General features: G+C 40.9%; 1 pseudogene; it reads right to left on the minus strand.

The window, feature by feature from the left end:
• Positions 1-11440: 11440 nt before the first annotated feature.
• Positions 11441-13764, minus strand: LOC119878208 (annotated as a pseudogene).
• Positions 13765-19248: the final 5484 nt, after the last annotated feature.

The following is a 19248-nucleotide window of genomic DNA, read 5'->3' on the forward strand; positions in this document are numbered from 1 at the left end:
ATTGAGATGATCATAGGATTCTTTTCTTTCATTCTATTAATGTGATGTATCACATTGATCGATTTCCATATTTTGAACCATCCTTTCAACCCAGGGATAAATCCCACTTGAATATGGTCAATTATCCTTTAATGATTCTTTTGATAGGCCGCTGAATTTTTTTTAAAGATTTTACTTGAGAGAGTAAGAGAGAAAGCACAAACCAAGTGAGGGGCAGAGGAGCCTGATGCAGGGCTCACTCTCAGAACCCTGAGATCATGACCTGAAGGCAGATGCTTAACTGACTGAGCCACCCAGGCCCCATAGGCTACTGAATTTTTTGTTAGTACTTTGTTGAGAATTTTTGCATCTATAATCATTAGGATATTGGCCTGTAGTTTTCTTTTCTTTCTAGTAGCATTCTTTTCTGATTTTGTTATCAGGATAATGCTAGCCTCCTAAAATGAGTTTGAGAGTGTTCCTTCATTATTAATTTTATGGAGAATTTGATAAGTATTGGTTTTAAATCTTAATTTAAATGTTTGGTAAAATTCACAGTGAATCCACCGGGTCCTGGACTTTTCTTCTTTGGGACATTTTTTTTTTTTTACTCAACATATATTTATTGAGCACTTTTTATATGCCAGGAATGAGCACTGATCAAAATGACAAAAAGTCTTTGCCCTAGGTGAGTTTATATTTAAGAAGTGGAGGGACGCCTGGATGGCTCAGCAGTTGAGCATCTGCCTTTGGCTCAGGGTGTGATCCTGGAGTCCTGGGATTGAGTCCCACATTGGGCTTCCTGCATGGAGCCTGCTTCTCTCTCTTCCTGTTTTTCTGCCTCTCTCTGTGTGTGTCTCTCATGAATAAATAAATAAAATCTTTAAAAAAATTTAAGAAGTGGAATGTAGGCTATTAAAGAAGTAAAATGTTTATAGTATGGAGAAAAACTAATCAGGTAATGATAATAGGGAGATACTCATGTGGGGAGGGAGGTTGCAGCTTTAAAAAATTATTTATTTTAAAAATTCCACTATAGTTAACATACAGTGTTATATTAGTTTCAAGCATACAATAAAGCGATTCAGGAACTCTATACATTACTTAGTGCTCATCATAATGAATGTACTCTTAATCCCCTTCACTCATTGCTCATATCTTCCCACCTACCTCCCCTCTGTCAACCACCAGTTTGTTTTCTATATTTAAAAGTCTGTTTTAGGGATCCCTGGGTGGCGCAGCAGTTGCGCCTGCCTTTGGCCCAGGGGGCGATCCTGGAGACTGGGGATCGAGTCCCACGTCGGGTTCCCGGTGCATGGAGCCTGCTTCTCCCTCTGCCTGTGTCTCTGCCTCTCTCTCTCTCTCTCTGTGACTATTATAAATAAATTTTTTTAAAAAAGTCTGTTTTAGGTATGTCTTTTTTGTTTTGTTTCTTAAATTCCACATGTGAGTGAAATCATATGGGATTTATCTTTCTCTGACTTATTTCATTTAGCATTATACCCTCTAAGATCATTCCATGTTGTTGCAAATGGCAAGATTTCTTTTTTTCTTTATGGCTGGGTAATATTCTAGTGTGTGTGTGTGTGTGTGTGTGTGTCCACCACCTCTTCTTTTTTTAAGATTTTATTTATGAGAGAGAGAGAGAGAGAGACGGGGGGGGAGCAGAGACACAGCGACACAGGCAGAGGGAGAAGCAGGCCCTATGTAGGGAGCCCGATGTGGTACTCAGTCCCGGGACCCCAGGATCATGCCCTGGGCCAAAGGTGGCGCTAAACCGCTGAGCCACCTGGGGATCCCCACAACCTCTTCTTATCCTTTCACCTATTGATGGATGCTTGAACTGCTTCAATAATTTGGCTATTAAAAATAATATTTCAGCAAACATAGGGATGCATGTATCTTTCAAATTAGTGTTTTCATATTCTTTGGGTAAATACCCAGCAGTGGAATTACTGGATCATATAGAACTTCTATATTTAATTTTGTGAGGAAATCCCAAGTTGTTTACCACAATGGATGCACTTGAGTTTGCATTCCCACCATTATTGCACAAAAGTTCCTTTTTCTTCATATACTTGCCAACATCTGTTTCCTGTGTTGTTAATTTTAGCCATTCTGACCCATGTGAGGTAATATCTCATTGCAGTTTTGATTTGCATTTCCCTGATGGTGAGTGATGTTGAGCATCTTTTCATGTGTCTGTGGGCCATCTGCATATCATCTTTGGAGAAATGTTTGTTCATGTCTTCTGCCCATTTTTAAATTGGATTGGTTTTTTTGGCATTCAGTGTAGAAGTTCTTTATATATTTTGGATATCCCTTATCAGATATGTCATTTGTAAATATCTTCTCTCATTCAGTAGGTTGTCTTTTCTTGGTGGTTTCCTTTGCTATGCACAAGTTTTTATTTTGATGTAGTTGCAATAATTTATTTTTGTTCTTATTTCTCTTGCTTTAGAGACATATCTAGAAAAATGTTTCTGTGGCTGATATCAGATATGTTGTCTTCTGGGATTTTTATGGTTTCAAGTCTCCCAATTAGGTCCTTAATCCATTGTGAGTTTATTTTTGTGTATGGTGTAGGTCCAACTTCATTCATTTGCTTGTAGCTGTTGGATGTGAGGGCGATCTGGCTGCGACACCTGTCACCCCATTGATCACCAGGGTTGATTCGGCTGATCTGGCTGGCTAGGCGGGTGTCCCCTTCCTCTCTCACTGCTCCATGTGCGTCCCTCCCGAAGCTGCGTGCTCGGTGGAAGACGACGACCATCCCCAATAGAGGAGGACCGTTCTTCGGTCAAGGGTATACGAGTAGCTGCGCTCCCCTGCTAGAACCTCCAAACAAGCTCTCAATGTCCAGTTTTCCCACCTTTTAGTTAAGAGATTTTCCCATTGCATATTCCTGCCTCCTTTGTTGTAGATTAATTAACCTAATAACTGCAGGCTTATTTCTGGGCCCTCTGTTCTGTTCTTGATCCATGTGCCTATTTTTGTGCCAGTACTATATGATTTTCATTACTACAGCTTTGCAATATAACTGGAAATCTGGGATTGTGCTACTTCTAGTTCTGTTTTTCTTTTTCAAGATTGCTTTGGCTCTTTGGGGTTTTTTGTGGGTCCATACAAATTTTAGGATTATGTAGGTCTGTGAAAAGTGCTGTTGGTAGATGGAGATTTTATTAAATCTGTAGATTGCTTTGCGTCCTGTGGTCATTTTAACAATGTTTATTCCCCCTTGGGGCATTTTTGATTACTTATTCAATCATCTAACTAGTAGATGGTCTAGTTGCATTTTCTAATTTTTCCTGATTCATTCTTGGTAAGTTGTACATTTCAGATAATTTTTTCATTTATTCTATGTTGTGTAGTATATTGGTATATTGTTAAGATCTTTGTATTTCTGTAGTATCACTTGTAATGTGCTTTTTTACATTTATAATTTTATTGATTTGGGTCCTTTGCCTTTTCTTTGTTAGTGTACGTAAGGGTTTGCCTAAGGGTTTATTTATCTTTTCAAAGAACCAGCTCCCACTTTGGCTATTCCTTTCTATTGTTTTTCTATTCTCTATTTCATTTATGTTTACTTTCATTTTTATTTCTTCTAATTTTGGACTCAGTTCCACTTTTTCTGGTTCCTTAAGGCTTAGAGACTTAGGTTACTTATTTAGGATCTTTTTTTGCTTCTTAATGTAGATGTTTATTGCTGTGAACTTCCAATTAGAATTGCTTTTATTATAGCCCACAAGTTCTGGTATGTTGTACTTTCATTTTTGTTTGTCTCAAAAAATAAAAAATAAAAAAACCTTTCCTATTTCTCCTTTAACTATCAATTGATCAAATGGTTTTAAGGAGAGTGTTATTTAATTTGCATATGGTCATGAGTTTTCCAGCTTTCCTGTTGGGATTGATTTTTAATTTCATGCACTGTAGTCAAAAAAGATATTTGGTGTAATTTCAGTCTTCCTGAGTTTGCTAAGACTTGTTTTGTGGTGTTTATGGTCTGTTCTAAAAAGTATTCCCTGCCTGCTTGATAAAAATATCTGTTCTGCCATTGTTGAAGAGAATGTTCTATGTATGTGTTAGGTCTGTTTGGTCTGTAATGTTTTTTAGGTATACTGTTTCCTGATTGGTTTCTGGATGATCTATCCATTGCATTACTGTTGATTTCTCCTCTGAGCTTTGTCAGTTTCTGCCTTATATATATTCAGGTATTCCAACGTTATGCACAAAATATTTACAATGTTATTATCTTATTAAAGCATTGGTCATTTTCTCATTATATAATAACCTTCTTTATCTCATATCATTTTTATAATACATGTAATGTAAGTAAATTTAGTGCCAGTAATTTAGTGCCATTTGCTTGAAACGTCTTTTTTCATCCCTTTATTCTGTGTGTCTTTGAGGGTAAAGTGAGTCTTTTTTAGGCACCATAATGTTGGGTATGGTTTTTAATCCATTTAGCCATTTTGTGGCTTTTAATTGAAGAAATCTGTTTACAACTAAAGTAATTATTTATAGATAAGGATTTACTATTGCCATTTTGTTCATTATTCTCTGGTTATTTTGTACACCCATTATTTCTTATTTAAACCTGTTACTTTTTTAGGGTGTGTTTTGATGTCTTTTGGTATCATTGTGCTTTGAGTCCCTATCTATGTTTTATGTAATTACTAAAGGATTTTCCTAGTAATTACAATGAGGCTTACATATAATATCTTAAACTTATAACACCTCATTTTAAACTGATACAACTTTGATAAAATTGATAACCTTTACACTTTTACTCCCTCTCCTCCTTTTTGGTTATCGCTTTTACATTGTGTAATAACAGATTAACATAGTTATTTTTAGTACATTTTTTAAAACTTCAGCTAGAGTTTTAAGTGAATTAACTATCCCTGTTACCATATTGCAGAATATATGACTGTATGTTTACCATTACCACTGAGATTTTTGCTATCTTTTTATGTTTTTGTGATAATTATTGTTCCTTTACTTAAAGAACTTCCATTAGCATCTTTTGTAAGGTAGATATAGTGATAAGGAACTCCTTTACTGGTTATTTGCTCAGGGAAGTCTTTATCCTTGCTTTGTTTCAAGGGACAGTTTAGCCAATATAGAATACTTGGTTGACAGTTATTTTCCTCCAATAGTTTGAGTATGTCATCCCATTCCTTGATTAAATGTTTTGTTTTGATTTTTGACTAAAATGTTTTTGTGAGAAATGTGTTAATAATCTTTTGGGTGTTCCCTTGTGTGTAACTTTTTCCTGCACTGCTCTTAAAATTCTTTCTTTGTCTTTGACTTTTGGCAGTTTGACTATAATGTGTCTCAGTGTAGCCCTATTCAGGTTCATCCTATTTGAGGTCCTCTGGACCTGATGAATCTGGATGTTCATTTTTTCCCCTAGATTAGGGGACATTTCAGCCATTACTGGTTTTCTCCCTTTCTTGTCTCCTTCAGGAAATTCCTATAATGCAAATGTCATTCCTTTTGATTGTGATTTATAATTCCCGTAGGATTTTTCACTCTGTCATTCTTTTTTCATTTTGCTCCTCTAGATTATTTTCCATGACTTCTCTTTCAAGTTACTGATTCCCTCTTCTGCATGGTTGAGTCTACTTTTGACATTTTCTGTTGAATTCTTCAGTTTACTTATTTTTCAAATCTAAGAATTATATTTGGATTTGTTTTTGATGGTTGCTCTTTCAAAGTTCTCATTTTTATTATTCATTATTTTCCTAATTTCATTTGCTTTTCTGTGTGTCTGTGTTTGTGTGTTTTGTAGTTCACTAACTTCCTAAAGGTGGTTCACTTTGAATTCTTTCTGACAGTTCCTAGATCTCCATTTATTAAGGTTTAGCTTTTGGATCTTTATGAGTTTATTTTGGTGGTGTCCTATTTACCTGATTTTTTTTTTTTTTGTGATCTTTGATTCCTGATGTTGGAATCTGTGCATTTAAGTAATTGGGCTCCAATTCCATACTTGACAAGTTTGCTTTGGCAGAGACACTTCTTCACCATTCAGCTCAGTTTCAGTTTCTGGGCATTTGCTGGTAATTTCTTTGGGCAAATGGGGTCTGCTATTGTGGTCTTTTCTTGGATGGGGCCATGCTTCATACTTTAAGGTCAGGGATAGGAGATGTTCCAGTGACTGAGAGAGTTGTATAGGACTGCCAGCTTGGTTCCCTCCCTAAGAAAAGCTATAGGATGGGCTTTGCAGTTGCCTGGCTTCTCTACAATTGCTTGGATTCTCTCCTAATCTGGTTAGGCTTCATCGATGGTCTGGACTGGCTACTATTCAGCAGTAGATAAGACTATGAATTAGTTTCCCTTCCCTAGCACGACAGCAGATAGAACCAGGGTCTGTATAGCTCATTGTTGGTGGACCCGAATCAGTGTAGTGTCTGCACTGAGTTGCTTGGTCAGGTGAGGCCACTGGTTTTGCTCTGCAGACTGGGGAAGCCACAGGCTATGCTCTTTGTTCAAATGCCACTGTAGGTAGGGCTGTTGGATGGGCTACAGAGCTTTCCTTGTGCTTTGGTTAGATTCTCTGGTTGGATAGACTGATGGCATTCAACAATGAGCAGGGTTATGAATTAGATTCCCTGTCTGGGTGCAGTGGGAGAAGCAGTTAAAGCTGCTATTGTTCTTTGTTTGTTGTTTCAACTCAGGCTGATCCATTCCCCAAGTTCCCTGACCAAACAGGGCCGCTGTGCAACTTCAATTCTACCAGCTTCTCAGCTTGACTGCTATTGGGTCACAAAGCTTTCAGGAGTTTTCTCCAGCCCTTCTTGTCAAATTGGACTAGAAGATACTCTCCACAGTCGAGGAAGGGAGCTGTGATTCAGTTCCCTTCCTGGGCTTAGGCAAACTTGGCTCTATGGTCAACAGTATTCATTTGATCAGAATAAATAAGATCTATATTCTGCTAATTCCCTGGTCAGAGTATATATCCATCTTGGTTCTGATAATGAGGAAAGCCGCTGGTTGGTATTATTACTTGGACACTGCAAGTATGACTTGGTCGGCCAAGGTCGTATGCTAGTTGTTGCAAGCCTCTCTCCTATTCTTTGTCACAGTTAGAATCCCAGTGTTTGAACCTTATAGTTTTCCAGCAATCCCTGTGTAGGCATGAGATCAGAGTAGGGGTTCAAACAAAGCAGCCACAGTGCTGAGTTGGGGGGCTGGCTATTCCCCCCTGTGCTCTCTTTTCCCACTGGAAGAATTGGAGGCTCAGTTGAGACCTCAGGTTGGTGCTGAAATGGCCTGGATTTGGGGGAGAAGTGCAGCCAGCGTGTGGCCCCTTCTCTTCCTATGCAGTTTGTCTTGGCCTCTGAGGTGTGGGGAGTACCTCACCATCATGTTCTAGGGTTCTTTCAATGTTGTCTTGCTCTTGAATAGTTGTTCATTTGTTTTGGGAGGGGAGTGAAGTCAGGAATATCCTATGTTGCCATCTTGGTGATGTGATTCTTCATGTTCTTTTTTTTAAATAAAAAGAATATCCTTTCCCTTTAGTAATTATTTATTTAATCACATTACATTTAATAAGATAGTTGAAAAGAGGATAGGAGACCATGATTTGGCTATGGACCCACGATCATAGTGAATTGAGTTAGAAAATTAGCAAATGAGCTCCAAATTTCTAGAGTATTTATTTTTATTTCTTTGTCTGATTTTTTGGCAGAGGTAATGTTATACTGTGGATCTGTTTTATTTATAGAAATTGTTTTTTTACCCCATTTTTATGAATCTATGTGTTAAAAATTCTGACACTTGAGTTGAGGAAAAGACAAAGAGTTCAGGAGAATAAGAGTAGGGGTCTTTGTTTTGCAGCAAAGGGAGAGAAGCCCATGGATTTTAGGCTGAGAGTCTGGTGGTGGACTGACTGACATATCAGTTTCTCCACAGAGAACCTTAATTGCTTGACAAAACAGGCGTTTCCTATGAGGAGAAAAACACAATACCACCCTGAGGATTTCTATTCATAAACATAAATCCTCCTTAAAAGGAATACTGGCAATCTAGAATTTCAGATATTTAATATTTTTAATGAAATTTATCCTAATTTTCTCATTTTTGTAAGCATCTGTAACCCAACTCGATTTCTCTTTCTTTTAGATGAGACTATTACTTACCTCCAAAGAGTTATTAAATTTGCCATGGATTTAGGTTTTGGGTGCTTCTAAAATATCTCCAAACTTTTTAGGAAAGAGAATACCAAACATATGTTTTAACACAATTTTGGCATGAAAAAAGAATTTTTTTCAAAAATTGGGGATTTCAAAACTAGAGGTTATAGCAATTTGCAGATTATTGAGAATCTTGATTATTTAATTGAATGTTTCCTTATTTAAAATACTAAACTACAACTACTTTAATTCAACCTAAGTGTATTTTATGAAGCCTATCTTCCTGCCACCTTGCCCCCCACCCATTTTTTTCCCTTAAGGGTCACTGTGTTAAAAAAAACAGTCAAAGCAACAAAATAGAAATGTTCTAGTTTGTCTGTGCTTAAAGTGCATTTTGAAATTTGCTTTTAATCCTCTCATGGTCATGAAGATACTCTTCAGAAGTTTCTATTTTTGTGAAAACATATTAGCTTTCTCAGACTAAAATACACTGAGCTTGATTTAGTCCCAGAAAATAACCCATATACTGGAAAATGAAGATTTCATACATCAATAGCACCAGTGGTGCATTTTCTCAAGTCTACGTTGTGTAAACAGGACATTTTTACATTATTTTGTTCTATTCTCCATGGTATAATGTAGATGAGAAAGCCAAAGTTTTCATAAACAACTCTGTACACAGTAAAGATATTTTAATATTCCCAAACAATATTTTGATCACTGTAATTTATTTCTGCCTGCAAACTTTTGAGTCATGTGCTTTTTTTTTTGAGATCTAAACTATTTCTCATTTTCTACTTTATCTGTTCACAGGAAAACCACATAAGTCAATACTTAGCATTTGGATTCAGTAAAGGCTAAGCAAAGACAGGTGGAGCAATATAGGAAAAAGGAGTGATTTATTATTTTTATGATGTTCATTTTCTTTTTTTTAATTTTTTTATTTATTTATGATAGTCGAGAGAGAGAGAGAGAGGGCAGAGACACAGGCAGATGGAGAAGCAGGCTCCATGCACCAGGAGCCCGACGTGGGATTCGATCCCGGGTCTCCAGGACCGCGCCCTGGGCCAAAGGCAGGCGCCAAACCGCTGCGCCACCCAGGGATCCCTGATTCATTTTCAACTTAAAATACTAATTGTAGCTTTTCCTCAAACTACTATATCTGCTAAATATAGGAATGTTGGTTGGCATTTCTGTAGCTGAGATCTAAAAGAGAGTCTTGAATGAGTTTGTGTGTTGGTGCTTCGGAAGCCAGTTCCAGTAGTAACTGTATTCATGTTTTCATTAATTCATTACCCTCTGGTAGTAATTGTTCTATTCTGCATTGAGATTTAGGAATTTCTTTCATCCCATGTATGCTTTGGGAGAAAGCTGAATTGCCCACCCCTTATGTTTTTTTGCTGTGAATATATTGAGCATGTGGATTGTGTGTGTGTGTGTGTGTGTGTGTGTGCGTCTTGGTCTTCTATTTAGGGCTGTGCTTTTTCTGCATATATTGTGAAAAAAATGTTTCAAGAAAGTGTTTTTTTGTGTGTGAGATTTGGCATTTTTAAACTTCATTATAGATTTAAAGTCTTCCTAAAATAGAAGATGGGGAATGAAGCGACTATTTTCCAGTTTATGCTCTTTTCTATAAACGTAACTGCAGAATAAACCTAAATTTGTTAATTATCGAGCATCTTATTTTTTATTAAGTGCATATTCATAAATAAGTCCTTGTAGAAAGAAGGGTATCTAGTTGTTTTCTTCTTAGTAAACTGGATTTTCATTGTCATCTTCATATTGTCCTCAAGTTATAATTTAGACACTGTTTGGCAGTGAACAAACACAGTCCCTCGACAGAAGTGATTGTAAAAGACTGGAATGAGAAGTTGTTGAGGTAAAAGTTTCATCGTTACTGTGACATAAAACCAAGAAATGGAGAAAAAGTCCATTCCTTCCCATTTATGGAGTCACTGATCACTGACTGGGGGAAAATATATATTTTTTGTAGACAAGTAAAATCTGGTAAATAACCCATGGTATTTTGAAGAATCTTTGCTGTAGATAATTATGTTGCTGGATTAGAGAAATTCAGGTCAGTAGAAATAAATAATAAAACATAAAGTATATACTATGGAGTCAAGACAAAAAATAAAAGATTTTTCTTATTTGAAAATTCTATTGAGAATAAGATCCATATTTAATAAGAAAGTATTTTTCTATGATTATTCAAGATTAAATTTCAATAAGTTACATTATCAAGGATGTCTATGGAGAGAGTAGTTTTTTTTCCTGTGCCTTTTCTTTGAGCTCCTTTGGATTTTATTTTTCTGCAAGATCATTGTTCTTCACTCTAAAAGTTATAAGTCAGAACTATAAGGGGCATTTTTTGTTTTTGTTTTTGCTTGTATGTCAGAACTTCTCAAGTCTTTTTCTTTTCTCCCGTAAGTATCGCTCTGGTCCATTTTGTTTCTATTTTCATACTAGCAGTGTGTATGAAAAGTATAAGAAGAGACAATGATCCTCCCCTAGTCAACACCAAGTTTCCTTAGCAGCCCATGTCTCCTTGCCTTGCAGAACTTTACCATGTAGATAGTGAAATTTACATTAGATTTTCGTAGAAAATTGCTGAACCTTACAAAAAAGTCTCCTTTAGTTTTGTTTTGTTTTTTTTTTTTAATCTTTTTTTTTTCAGTTGAGGTAAAAGTTTCAGTGTATGGAAAGCTGCCCGTGGCACACGCGCCCCCGTGTTCCCTCCCAGGAGCTCCCGAGGCCCCTCCCTCGGTGCCCACCCGCCTCTCCCCACCCCTGCAGAAGCCCGGACTGGAGCCCGCAGCACCTCCACAGTCCCCCCACCCTGCAGCAAGAGGTGACCCCAGCCGCGGGGCTGAGCTGGGGGGACAGAGACATCGCCTGTTTGCAAAGCTGACAGCCTTCGGTGCAGTACCATCTCAGAGAAACTTCCTTTCAAACAATGCTTTCTGGAGCTACAGACCAGCTTGGGCATAAGAAAGGGGCTTTGCAAGAAACTTCAGATCACATCTGACATGGTTTTCTACGGTCATCAGGTCAGCGTTTGAAGTTGCCGTCTCCAAGCAACTCAACTCAGTAAGGAAGGGAAGGCTTTATGCGGGTTCACACCTTCTCATAAAGCCTCACATACACACGAGAAAGATCTTAGACCTATTAAAGCCAAAACTGGAAGATTCCATAACACTGAGTTTATTTATCTTTTTTAATTTTTATTTATTTATGATAGTCACAGAGAGAGAGAGAGAGAGAGCAGAGACACAGGCAGAGGGAGAAGCAGGCTCCATGCACCGGGAGCCCGACGTGGGACTCGATCCCGGGGCTCCAGGATCGCGCCCTGGGCCAGAGGCAGGCGCCAAACCGCTGCGCCACCCGGGATCCCTGGATTCCGTAACACTGAGTTTTAAAGAAAACCTGCAGGCGCGGAACCAGAGCAGCAGATCAACCAGAGCAAGGGACACTGCAGAGTTCCGGCGGGTGCGACTTCGCTGGTTTTGTCCTGATGTGCGAGTCCAGCGCTCAGTCTGAGTCGCTGCAGTGGAGCTGGATCCGCCGAACTGCTGCTCCCGGACCGAGGAGCTGCTGCTGCTGAGCCGGGCGGCCCCCCGAGGGCGCAGAGCCCGCTTTCTCCTCCTTGGCAGGCTTCTCGTTGTTGTTCAGCTGCCCACGGACGTCCTGCGCGCGTCTCCGACTCCTTCCTTTCCTGAGCTAACTCCTCCTTGGACTTGGCCGCCTGCTTCTTCCCGCTCGTGGAGAAAGGCTCCCTTGCTTTTCCTGTCAACAACACTTGCTCCCGCACAGTGGTGGGTTTCAGAGGCTCAAAGTCAATCTCTCTCTGCTCAGGCCTGGGTCCCTGAGCGAGGGCTCCGGGACTGGATGAAGTGGACCCCGCAGCCCCGTGTCCCCGGGCAGCCGGGTGGTCTAGGCTGAGCTGGCGCCCTCGGCCTAGCTCAGGGCAGGCCTTGCTCTCCCCGGGTCGTCGAGGCCGATGCCTGCTTGCCGCCCTGCTTCGGCTGCCTGCTGGCCTGGCTGCGCTGCCGGCCTTCTCGGCGGGAGCCCTCTTCGGTTGGGCCTGCTTGGCGGCGGGGCCCCCTTGGCCTTCTCGTCCTCAGACTTGGCCTTGTGCCTCTCCGTGTCCTCGTCTTCGTCCGCGTCCTCCTCCTTCTCCTCCTTTCCCTTCGGCTCCTTCTTCCTCTCTGGCTTGTTCCCGGGCCCGCGACAGGGCGGCGAGCTGCTCGTGCACAGCCTTCAGCTGCTCCTGCAGCTCCGCCAGCCGGGCCCGCTCCTCCTCCTCCTCCTCCTCCTCCTCCTCCTCCTCCTCCTCCTCCTCCTCCTCCTCGCTCTCCTCGCTGCTGCGGCTGCTCTCGGCCCCTGCTCAGCACGGGGGCTGCGGGCGCAGGCAGGGCCGGCGCCTCCCCCGGCTCAGCCGGCATCTTAGCAAACCGCACCTCAAACACGGCCGCAGCTTCCTGGCCACGGCCACCACCTTGTGGCCTGGGGGTTGTACTGGTAACAGCTGGAGAACATGAACCGGGTGTCAGCAGCGAAGCCCTGCGCGTCTGGGCACTCGCGACTGTCCGTCTTCTTGACAGTGCTGAGGTCCATCGGGTGCTCGGTGACGTCGTGGTAGTCGTGCAGCTCCAGGGCCTCGGCGTCCACCGGCTGGAGAAGGGCCAGGCGCAGGCCGCACGCTTCTTGCACGGCCTTCCTCGAGGACGCTGTCACAGTGCCGCGAGTGCTCGGCAGCTCGCCCTTCCGGCCCGCATGCTGAGGCACCTCGCCGTCCTCTAGACCCTTCCAGGGCGGTGCGATGGGGCGGCCCCCACTCTCTCGCCGAGCCCCCACCTCGGCCTGCTTGGGGTCTGACGATGGCGGCGGCGATTCGCTCCGGCTCGCGGATGGAGTGGGCGTCGTGGTGGCTGCTTTCCGCTTTGCACCCTTTTCCTTGACGACAGGCGCTGTGGGAGGGACCACAGGGATGGATGATGGGCGTCGAGGGAGGGGGTGGGGCGGCGGCGGGGGCGCAGGGACCGACGTGATGTTTGCGGTAATGGTTGGCAGAGGGGGGCAGCAATGACAGGCGTCTGGAGACAGTGGGGGGACGCTCTGGAAGGGGGTTGCTGGGGAGACAGAGGACACGGCCACCACTTGCTGCCCACCTGCACTCCGGGTTCCTGCGCCGCGTTCCGGCCTTTGCCCTTCGGAGCAGGGGGTAATAATTCAACTTCGTCCTGGGGCACCTGGGCCACTCTCTGCAGAAAAATTTTCTCTAAGGCTTGGGCCGTTAGCACTGTGTCATCTGTGGGCTTGTTGTAAATGTAACAATTTGTAAACATGGTGTGGAAGTCCTGCACGCATTCGCTGGCGCTCCAGTAATAATTATTTTCTAGTCTCTTCTGAATAGTCCCCATAGCCATCGGGTGTTTATGATTTTATGGTAATCGGGCAGGTTTAGCTTGATTGCATCCACGGGCTGGTAGAAGGGCCAGGCGAGCTGGTGATTCCAGGGCGTCTTTACCACCACGTTCTGCGCGTACTGCAGCTGCTTGGTCTTGCGGCCAGGCTTGGCGGGGTTGGAGACCTCCCGCGGGTTCCCCGGGATCCCCGCGGGCGCGACCGTCCTGGTGGTGGACATCCTCCGCGGCTCGCTCACTGGCCGTCACAGCAGCGGCTCAGGGAGGCCCTCGCTTCCACTGCGCTCCTTTTGGAGGCCTGACATCCCCTTTGTAGGCCCAGCCAGGCAGCACTTGGCCTCGGCGGCTCCGACGGCCGTCCCTCCGCTCCCTATATAGATTCTGGATAACAGTTCTTTATTAGATGGTTCTTTTGTAAATATTTTCTCCAACTCTGTGCTTTGTCTTCTTATTCTCTTGACATTGCTGTTTGCAGAACAGAAAATTTTAATGGAGTCCAGTGTATCAGTTATTTCTTTCATGGATTATGCCCTGGTGTTGGATCAAAATCATAGCCATACCCAAGTTCACCTGCATTTTCTCCTACATTATCTTGCAGAGGTTTTATAATTCTGCATTTTCATATTTAGAACTGTGATCTGAGTTTATATTTGTGAAGGATGTGAAGTCTGTGTCTGGACTCAGTATTTTTGCATGTGGTGTCCAGTTTTACATTATCATTTGTTGAAAATACTGTCCTTTTCTTTCACTGTGTTGTCTAGTCCTTTGTCAAGATCCATTGACTATATGAATCTCATTAACTTTTAAAAGGATGTGATAGAATGAATTTGAATAGCTAAGTGAACATAAATGGGAGGTTCAAACAGAAGAAATGGACTGTGGTAAGGCATTAAAATGAGTGAGGAGGAAAGTAATCTTGATTTATAAAGAAACTGTGATAGTTTGAGCTTATGTGCAGAGAAGCATAGAGATTGTTGAGTATTAGCTTAACCATGGTAAGGATTATTATACTAAATAATACGAAAGCCATTTAAGGATTTTAATGCAATTGCATGAATTTTAAAGGTCTTTAAATGTTTATACTTGGCAGTGTGTAGAATGTATTGAAGGGGAAAGTAGGGAAATAATGGTTTCAGTTGGGAGGCTTTAAGAGGAAAGGTAAGAGATTATCATGAACAGAAATGACATGGAAGAGATAGGTCATAATAAAAATTTAATAGTAGAATAAAAGAAACGCTTGGCTGAGTTTTGGGAGAAAGGGAAAGGGATGTTTTAAGTAATACTCCTGAATTTTTATCTTGACTTATAAGATATAGAGTGTGTGGGGGGGAGCAGGAGGGAGGGAGGAGATCATTACTTTTTTTTGACACTAATAAGAGAACAGTGCATTAGAGAAACAATATTTGGATTTATTGACATAATAATTGAAGCTTTGATACTGTACTGGATTTACCTGGGTGAGAGGAAGGTCCAGTGTTCTTAACTAAAACTTTGACATGGCGGCACCACTTAAATTTTCCATTCTAGCTGAAGTCTGAAAAATGAAGTCTCCTCTTTTCAAAGGAGAGAGGTTGTTAAGGTGTAAATATAAATAAGGATAAAGGGTCAAATACTAAACCCTAAGGAGAAGCTCATAATTAAGGAAATGTAAGGAAAGATAAGCCTTTGGAAAAAAAATTAGAAGTGGATGAACTATTAGTAGGGTTGTTTTGGGATACCAGCAAATAGGTCTAACTCTTAAACAGAACCAAGAATTTGATGAAAATGAGAAGGAGAAAATTTCATATTAGAAAAAGGAATGTCACTAGTGCTCGTTTTTGAGTACCTGCTATATATCATGCATGATCTGAGATCCCACAGTAAGCAAAGATGCAGATATTCCTCTGCTCTCAGAGTCTGCTTCCTAACTGGGGAGAGACTGAACCTATAATAAATGAGTAAATTACATCTTTTTGAAGGGCATAATGCGAAGGAAAAAAAAGTCCTGGTAAGGGTAATGGGGAAATGATGTGGTTGGCAGAGAACTTTGCAAACTTAAATAGGGTGGGTCATAGTAGATCTCAATGACACAGTGATTTAAAGCAAAGACTTGAAAAGATAAGGAAATAAATCTTAAGGCTCTTTTAGGTAAAGTGTTCCAGGCACAAAGAGGAATTGAAAGGGGAGCATATTTGGTGAGTTGAGCAATAGCAAGGGACCAGTGTGGCTGGAGGAGAGTGTTTATGGGGAAAAAAATAATAGGATTTGAGGTTAAAGGAAGAAGAAACCCATCCAGAGCTACAGTCCTCATCTTGGCTTCTTTGGAGAAGCTACATAGAGAGCTTCTAACATCTGGATGCCATGACCAATTGGGTTACAATCATTGGGAGGTGGAACTCAGTGCCCCCCAGTGTGACTATAACATGCAACCAAGGTTCACAATCTGTCTGCTAAGACCTTAGGAGTCTCTAAGAAAACTTATGTTTGAATGTTTGAAGGAAAAGCTCAGAAGATCATTCCTGGTTGTATTACATTGGAGATGCCAGTTAGATATTCAGGAAAAGATTATTTTTTTAAATATATATTTTTAAAGATTTTATTTATGTGTGTGTGTGAGAGAGAGAGAGAGAGAGAGAGAGAGAGAGAGAGAGAGAGAGCAGGCAGAGACATAGGCAGAGGGAGAAGCTGGCTCCATGCAGGGAGCCCGATATGGGACTTGATCCCGGGGCTCCAGGATCACACCCTGGGCTGAAGGTGGTGCTAAACCGCTGAGCCACCTGGGCTGCCCAGAAAAAAATGTCTAATAGAGAATTAGATATATGAATCTGGAGTTCAAGGAAGAGGTTCAGGCTGGAGATACAGATTGGTGAGACATCAGCATAGAGATGACACTTAAATCCTGCAACTAGAAGAGTTCTCTAAAGTAATGAAGATAGAAGATCAAAGATCTAGAAACAAGGTCAAAGGAAGAACCAGCAGAGATGAAGAAAGGAACAATGAGGAAAGAAGGAAGGAAATTCAGAAAATTTACTGTCTTGAAAGGCAAGTTCTCAGTGTTTCAGATAGTGGAAAACCTGGTTAACTGTCACATATTGCTGATAGACCAAGATGAGGACTGCGAATTGACTTCGGATACAATGTTATGAAGTAATTGTGGATCTTAGCAAGAGGAGAAAGCTTGATTGGAGGGAGCTCAAGAGAAAATTGGAAAGTTATAATTTTCATCAACCTCTAAGACTTCATTTAGGAAAACTGAGAAATGAGGTGGTGGCTCTTACATGAAATGGGGCCAAGAGAGTTTACCAACATGTTTCTCTAGACTTGTGGAAGAGGTGTGGAGAATAAAGAAGGATAGTGTGCGTGATGCAAGAGGGGGGAGGATTTTCTGGAGAGATGGAGTTGTTGAATAGCCAAGAGAGGATGTGACCCAGTATATGAGTAGAGAATGGCCTCTGCTAGGAACCCAAACAATTTATCTGTGGTAACAGAGGAGTGATGGAGTATACAGGGGTAGACTCTGCAAGGTGGGGAGCTGTGGTGGTGATCACTATGGAAATTTTGCCTTGGAAACTAGGACTAATGGAGAAATAGAAGATTCTTGGGTGATACTAAAGACTCTGATAGTGGCGGGGGGGAGAAGCACATTCCCCCCCTCCCTCACTGGATTAATGACTCCCAACTTGGACCTCTAGGGTCCTTCAGGAAAGAGGAGTCAGTAGGAGGGCTACTGCAAATATTTCAAAAAGCAAGTGACAATTGTATCTTTTCATCTCTTTTCACTTTATTGAGAGATAGTTGACATACATCACTGAATGAGGTTTAAGGTATACATCATAGCGCCTTCCTTTCTTTAGTTTACCTAATTGTGAGAATACAATATATAATGCGTAAACAAAGTATGTATTAGTTGACTGTTATGCTATTAGTAAGGCTTCCAGTCACGGTAAGCTATTAAGAGTCTGCCTCTTAATTTTGGAAAAGTCAAATTTATATGCAGATTTTCAACTATGTGGGGATCACACCTCGTTGTTCAGGAGTCAACCATATATGCCACAACTGCTCTAACCATTCCTCCATCATTGGACACTTCGATTGTTCCCTGTTTTGCTATTATAAATAATGCTGCTGTGTATCGGGAGGTTCATTTATCTTTTCTTGTGTTTCAATTCCTTTGGATACATTCCCAGAAATGGACTGTAACTAGTTCTATTTTTAATTTTTGAGGAGCCTTCATTCTGTTTTCCACAGTGGCTGTACCAGTTTACAACACACACCGCCCCAAGAGTGCACAAGGGTTCGCTTTCCTCTACATCCATACCAGCATTTGTTATCTTTGTCTTTTGGATGATGGCACATTCTAACAGGCATGAGGTGGTATCTCATTGTAGTTTAATTTGTATTCCCTAATGACTAGAAGTGTTGAACATCTTTTCATATACCTGTTGCCTATCTGTGTATCTTTTTTTGAAAAATGGTTATTAGGTTTTTTGCTCATTTTTAAATTGGGTGATTTTTCTGCCATAGAGTTATGTGCATTATTTATTTGGTTTGGCTATTAATCCCTTATCAGATATATGGTTTGTGAATATTTTTTCTCTGTTCTGTAGGTTGTCTTTTCAATTAGTTGATGGCTTCCTCAGGTGTGAAGAAACTTTTTAGTTTGATGTATTCCCACTTGTCTATTTTTTATTTTTTGGTTACATTTTAGTGTGATTTCCAAAATATAATTACCAAGACCAGTGTCAAGGAGCTTTTATCCTGTGTTTTACTTCTAGGAGTTTCATGGTTTCAGGTCTCACAGTTAAGCATTTATTTAATTTTGAGTTAATGTTGTGAGTGGTGTAAGCTATGGGCCCAGTTTCATTCTTTTACATGTGAGTATCCATTTGCTGCAACATCATTTATTGAAGAGACAATTCTTCATTGAGCATTCTTGACTCGCTTGTCAAATATTTGTTGACCATATATGCTTGGATTTGTGTCTGAATTCCTTATTCCATTGTTCTCTTTGCTTCTGTGCCAGTACTCTACTGTTTTAGTGACCATGGCTTTATAATAAATATTAAAAAATCAGGAACAATAATGCCTCATGCCTTGTTCTTTCTCAGGATTTCTTTGCTTTTTTTTTTTTTTTTGCTTCATATAAATTTTAGGGTTTTTTTTTCTACTTTTGCTAAAAAAAAAAGCCACTGGAATCTCAATAGGGACTGCATTGATCTATAGATGGTTTTTGGTAGTATTGACATTTTAATAATAGTGATTCTTGCAGTCCAGTAACATAGGATACCTTTCCATTTTTTAAAAGACTTTATTGATTTATTCATGAAAGATACAGAGAAAGAAACAGAGACACAGGCAGAGGCAGAGGGAGAAGCAGGCTCCATGCAGGGAACCCAACGTGGGACTTGATCCTGGGTCTCCAGGATCACACCCTGGGCCGAAGGCGGCACTAAACTGCTGAGCCACCTGGGCTGCCCTATCTTTCCATTCATTTATGTCTTCTTCAATTGCTTTCATCATTGTCTTACGTTGTTAGCATAGATCTTTCACTTCCTTAAATTTATTCCTAAGTATTTTATTGTTTTTCATGCAATTATAAATTGGATATGTTTCTTTATTTCCTTTTCAGAAAATTTGTTATTATAGAAATTTTATTTTGTATGTCAATTTTGTCTTACAACTGGGCTCAATTTGTTGATTATTTTAACAGTTTTTTGTTGAATATT

This window comes from Canis lupus, unplaced genomic scaffold (genome assembly GCF_011100685.1).
Source record: "Canis lupus familiaris isolate Mischka breed German Shepherd unplaced genomic scaffold, alternate assembly UU_Cfam_GSD_1.0 chrUn_S1217H1391, whole genome shotgun sequence".
NCBI classification, from domain to species: domain Eukaryota; kingdom Metazoa; phylum Chordata; class Mammalia; order Carnivora; family Canidae; genus Canis; species Canis lupus.